This window comes from Lathyrus oleraceus, chromosome 4 (genome assembly GCF_024323335.1).
Source record: "Lathyrus oleraceus cultivar Zhongwan6 chromosome 4, CAAS_Psat_ZW6_1.0, whole genome shotgun sequence".
NCBI lineage: Eukaryota > Viridiplantae > Streptophyta > Magnoliopsida > Fabales > Fabaceae > Lathyrus > Lathyrus oleraceus.
In genome coordinates, this window is record NC_066582.1 from 203,607,098 (window position 1) to 203,613,316 (window position 6,219).

General features: G+C 36.3%; 1 non-coding gene across 1 annotated transcript; it reads left to right on the forward strand.

Annotated features, from left to right (window-relative positions):
- Window positions 1-1,230: 1,230 nt before the first annotated feature.
- Window positions 1,231-1,303, forward strand: TRNAK-CUU (transfer RNA lysine (anticodon CUU)). Its single transcript has one exon. It is a non-coding gene; the product is annotated as a tRNA-Lys (tRNA).
- Window positions 1,304-6,219: the final 4,916 nt, after the last annotated feature.

The window sequence follows — 6,219 nt, forward strand, 5'->3', positions numbered from 1 at the left end:
AGGGGAAATCCAAGATTGGGAGACCAAGGAGACAAATGGAGGTGGAAGAATCAGTTGAAGGTATTGGTTCAATTGACGATGTGAATGAAGGTGAGGTTCCAAAGGAAAGCTTTAGATGTTTGAGTGACATTGAGGAATACGATAATGATGATTTACCTCAAGAGTATGATAGTGAAGATGAAGAAGTTTTAAAATATGATTTTGAAACATTCAAGTTTCCATAAAAAATGGAGAATTAAAAGTGGCAATTAGAGACTTATTTTGTTACTAAGGAAGAATTTAAAGAGGCAATTAGAACATATGCTATTTATTTTGATAAAATATAGGAGTAAAAATTGAGAAATTATTTTTAATTATACCTGATAATTTATATGGTTCTTCAAAATTTAATCTCGCACATTTATCCTGCCAAAAAATTGAAGTGTTTTACTCAAAGTTTTTTCTCCTAAAAAATACTTGTTATTAGAACAACTTTTTCGAAAGAAATAATCTAAAAGAAATGGGATTTTGGGCCTAGATCCGCAAAAAAAATCTTACAAAAGTTGGAGTTTGAAAAAAAATTCACTCAATAGAGATGACCTATAAATAAAAAAGGTTTAGTTTTTTTTTGGACAGGAAATATATTTCTAAGATGCCACAACAGTGGAACAACACCCGTTCTTTTTGGCTGAATTGGGACACACCCCAATCATGTTCTACAATCAGCTTTTGGTAGATGAGTGTAAATGTTTAAAAGCTCAGTTTGGAATAATTATAAAAAAGGATTTTTTAATGCATGATATATATTATTAGAATATCACATAAAAATATAAAAATATTTTTAGTTTTCAGAGATATATATCCGAATCCTATATATATATATAAGATTCATTTGGTCACGTTCCAATTTTATGATTAAATTTAATTTAAAAATTTATTTATATTATTTATAGAGATTAATTACTATACACTGTCAGTGTAAAAAGTTTTACACTGTCGGTTCATCACCATCACCCGTTTGTATTACTTTATATATTTTTAAAATAAAAGTCAAACTTCTTTTAATATCCAACGTCTATAATTAACTGATGGTGTAAAACCCTTTTACACTGACAGTGTATTTCAATTAATCTCTTACTTATATATTAAATTTTGATGAAAAAAATGAACGGTATATAACTAGAATCAAAATGACACAAGAGACATAAAGTTAATCATCAAAGAAGAACATGACACAAACTTAACATCAAAGCCCGTCTAGCTCAGTTGGTAGAGCGCAAGGCTCTTAACCTTGTGGTCGTGGGTTCGAGCCCCACGGTGGGCGATTTCGTTTTTCACTTTTTTCAATATTATGAAAATATTATATTAACACTTTAATGCTGCACAATTCTTTAAAATATTAAAAATCATGACTCACTTTAGTACTCCTCTTCATTTTTTGGGGTCTGTATGCTCTTCATTCTTTTATCAATCTTACTTTCAAAACATAAAACTGAACGATTAATTGAATATTTCTTAAAATAATAAAAACTTATCGAAAACTGTAATATAGTTAAAATTCTTTTTAATTTTATATAAATATTTATAGAGTTAATCGACTGAATAATTTTTTTATGTTACAGTTGTATTAATAAAATATAATATTTGTAATAAATCGTTAAGTAGTATAACTCTATGGAGATGTATTCTTAAAATAAGTTAATCTTAAATAAAATAGAATAACTTAATATTAATTTTAATATTTATCATTATAATTTTTATTATTCATTAAGCACTGAGGACCTACAATACATTGGATTCGAGAGGGAAAACATCTTCCTTAATATTGTATAGACTATTTTTTAGAATTTAGTTTATAAAATTGTGTATTTTATAAAGTATAAAGTTTTAAAATATTTTTCTTGTGTGTTTATTTTTGTAGGAATAAAAATAAGGCTACAAAGAACACCACCACCTCTCATGTTATGAATTGTGTCAACAAAAATTAAGAGAATTTTTTATTCTATTTTATTAAATGAAAAAATACTCTCTGAAAAATCTAAACTGTTCTTCGGATTCCAGAGATTCATCTCTAAGTGCATTTTGTCTTAAACCAAAACGTTAATTGATTCAGAGATCCATCTCTGTAATATTTTAAAACATACACTATCCACTCTGAAAAACATTTCACACGTTTATTGTTTCGGAGATGAATCTCCGTTTATTCCACAGAGATATATCTCTTTAACCTATAAGAACAGTGCATGTTATGTTTTGTTTATGTTTATTCAGATGAAAATTTATAAACGTTATGTACCAATGTTATCTGACGAGATTCAAACCATACAATCGATATGCAAAAAATGACATATATAAATCTAGATGGTCCAAAAAGGACATATATAAAAAAAGTCAAAATACACGATAAAATAGCATGGAGTAAAAATAAAATACAATTCATAATGTATCTAAAGTACAACTACTATATACTACCGCACCACTGCTATATCAGACTGCATCTCCTCTGCCTCCTCTGGCTCCTCGACCTTTAATACGCCCGTCCTCTGGTGCTATCTTCGGTACATCAATGCCTCTTGTATCTCCGCCATGATGGCATCTAGGACCTGCCTCACATCAGACCCATAAGGAAAGATACCTCTGTCAATGCCTACATGCGCAATCTCCACTATGCGATGACATCTAGGCATGACATTCTTAGCATGATCTAATTGTGCATGCTCCTCCTCTAGTATATCCTAATGAGCTGGCCTCGGTGGATCTCCTAGAGTAGCCTGCATCATATACGAATGTGACACCTTGAAGAACCACCTGATGTACCTGTCGATGTAGCTCCAATCGCTCTCAGCTATGGTACTATGTGCCTCCTCCGGTACTAGATGACACTCATAATCATCAAACATGGCATGCATCTGTATACGTGTCAAAGCAAGAGGAGCAGAGACAACAAGGTATCTAGGAATGATTTGAGTGTATCCGAACAACCGCATCACGCGCTCGGGAAGATGAGGAGCAATGAGATGTGATCCGCAAGCCAACCATCATGAGTATAGAACTATATTGTCAAATGGACTCGTCTCACGGTGATCGACATAGCCATTGAAGTGCATGTCCTCGGCAACCAAGCGGTCAAGATACACTCTGAATGAGGAAAATGCAATAGCACGCTACATATCCTCAGTGTAAGTCGGTACATCCTCCCAACCAGATATGCGCGGGAAATGTTGAAGGAGCCAAGCCTGACAAGTTTGGAACACACGAATCATTAGTAATTATGTTGTAAAGATGAAATAAAAATGACACAAAAACATTAAGAGACCAATAAATATTATCGCCAGTAGTGTGATGCTGCCTGTGACCTGCTTTATCTTCCACCTACATCCCTCTGATAACTTCGAGTACAAGTTGATAAAACAAGCGCCCCCGAGTTGTACTCATTGATCTGCTCGAAATCCTCGAAGTACCTTAGGTAGACGACATATGTATAAGTGGCACTCTTGTCCATAAAAATCGCAGTGCCAACCAAATATAGTAGGTATGCTCTCATAGCATACGCTCTATGGAGCCCCACCTGCTCGTCATCACCTCTAGCATGCTCTGCTCTCTGGAGCTCATTTGTACATACCTTTTTTTATTTCCAGGAATTCAAACCTAGCATGGGCCCCTCTAGTTCTCTCCATCTTAGTCAATGCAACCTCTAGGTCAACTCCCATATAGTCTACCATCAATTCCAGTGCCTCGTCTTTGCTAATCCTCCCGTGATGTAGATGTTTCCCCCCTGATCGAAAGATGTAGCAAACACGACACGTCATCGAGTGTGGTAGACATCTCACCCATCGGGAGATGAAATAAAGAGATCTCGATGTGTCGTCTTTCCATGAATGCATTAAGCATCCCATGGTTGACCATAATATAATTGGTCATTCATAAGTCCTTCATCCTAGATAGTGATAAAGCTTCCTGAAACCAATTCTCATTCAGCTGAGACAAGCCAATAATCTTCCGCCCGTGGTTAATAAACTTCAGCGTATCACGCTCCTGCAAAAAAATAATTCAATGTCAGAAACTTATAATATAATAATAAACATAAATTAGAAAGAATGAATCCAACTAATGTTACGTCTCCGTCCCAGATATGTATGACAATATGGTCTGGGTACAGAGGCAGTAGTGAAAACTCTACAAGGTATCCTCTAAATTCTTGAGGTGGCTCTGGCTCATCATTCGCAACAACCTCAGCATCTGGAGGTGGCACTGGCTCAGAAGCATCATCCGTCAGAGGTGGCACTGGTGCCTTCGGTGCCACTGATGACTCGGGTACCTCTGGCTCTTGAATAGGTGAAACTTGGAGCCTGCCAGAGGATGGATGGAGTGATGTGGCGATAGGTGAAACCAGTGTCCTTCGGGAAGAAGAAAATGGAGAAGCATGAGCCCCAGAAGTAGATACCTCTGTATGGCTAGAATGAACAGGAGCCTCCGAAACCCGACTCTTCTCCCGCCGCACTGATGCATGTTTTGCAATCCTCACGTGCCCTAGTCTATCATGTCTATCAACCATAATGTCTATAAGTAAAATAGACAATCAGTACAAGTAACACTACAAGCAAGAACATCAAAAATAAATAATAGATGGAGTATTTCCGAAGATGCATCTCCGGTTACTGGGAAACTAAATGTTGAAAAATTCTGGAGATGCATCTCCGAAATTTTTTGGAACTCTTCAGGTCATCCATGGAGGCAATGAAGATGTAACACCCTTCTAAAAATACCCCAAATATTTAATTAAAATAACAACATATATCAATCAGAGTAATTATGCAGTTAAGGGTGTCACACAAACAACTTCACGCATTTATCAAAATAGCTTGTCATGCTCATTTATTTATCAATTAAAACATTTTGATAATACGCAGCGGATAGAGATCAAATCGATCATGCAAAACATGTAACACATTACATGTAAACTGGTTCAACAACCAACAATAAAACAATTAAAACATCCCGTCCCGATGTTACATCTACCAGAGCATGACCCACTAAGGAACTACACTAGACTCCAAGCACTAGCTCCTACTCAATCATTGCTCGTTACCTGAAAAATAGTTGTAAGGGTGAGTTCCTCAATCGATATAATAAGCATTATAAAACATCATGTAATGCTAAGTAATTTAACACATATCATCACCCTAATCAAATCACACATTCAGCAACGGCAATCATCAACTCATAATTATAATAATACTCAACACCAACACAAAACAACACGTATAATATTGGAATACATCCATTCATATTATACGCCATACATACATACATTATGCAATGAGACTCCATGCATGCGGTACCGACTATTTGTGAACATATAGTTCACCTCACCGATCAAATCCAGATACGGCTACCAAGCTCACTAGTCCCATTCATTTGAGACCTAGTGACTCACTCACTAATTCCTCACCATGGGAATTAGCTACCACCCCCAAAGGGCCATGATATGCACGCTAATCACCTAGCATGCAAACATCAACAACAATCCACAACAACTCACTAATTCCTCACCATGGGAATTAGCTACCACCATAAAGGCCATAATATACATGCTAATCACCTAGCATACAAACATCAACAACAATTCAAAATAGACATATGCTCACACTCTAAGCCATAACAGTCCATTCACAATTGCATACATAATACATACATTCACAGCATTATGCATACCATCACACATCATCAGCATATTATCATAAAATCATATCATGTCATGCCAATTAATAATCACGGTATTAGCACACTCTACTAATACCTACACTGCTCACAACAATGGGAAATGATCCCTACTATATTATACATCAGCCAATTTCATCACTCAGCTGAAACGACCAAAACTGCACAACAACAGTCCCGGAAAAACCAAAATTCTGCCCATACGCGTATTGCCCAGTCCCATACGCGTATGGCCCATTTCTCAGCCAAATCCATACGCGTATCACATGTCTCATACGCGTATGCTACGCATACCACCTCCCCATACGCGTACCAACAGGGACCAAACCACGTTCAAAACATCATCTTCCTCATCCATACGCGTATCACCCCTGCCCATACGCGTACCACTATCTCATACGCGTATTGCCTAGTGCCATACGCGTATGACCAGAACTCAATTTTCCAGATCTGCCATGGGTTTTCTCTGCCACGAGATCCTTCAGATCCAACCTTCTACAGTCCAATTTTTACACAGAA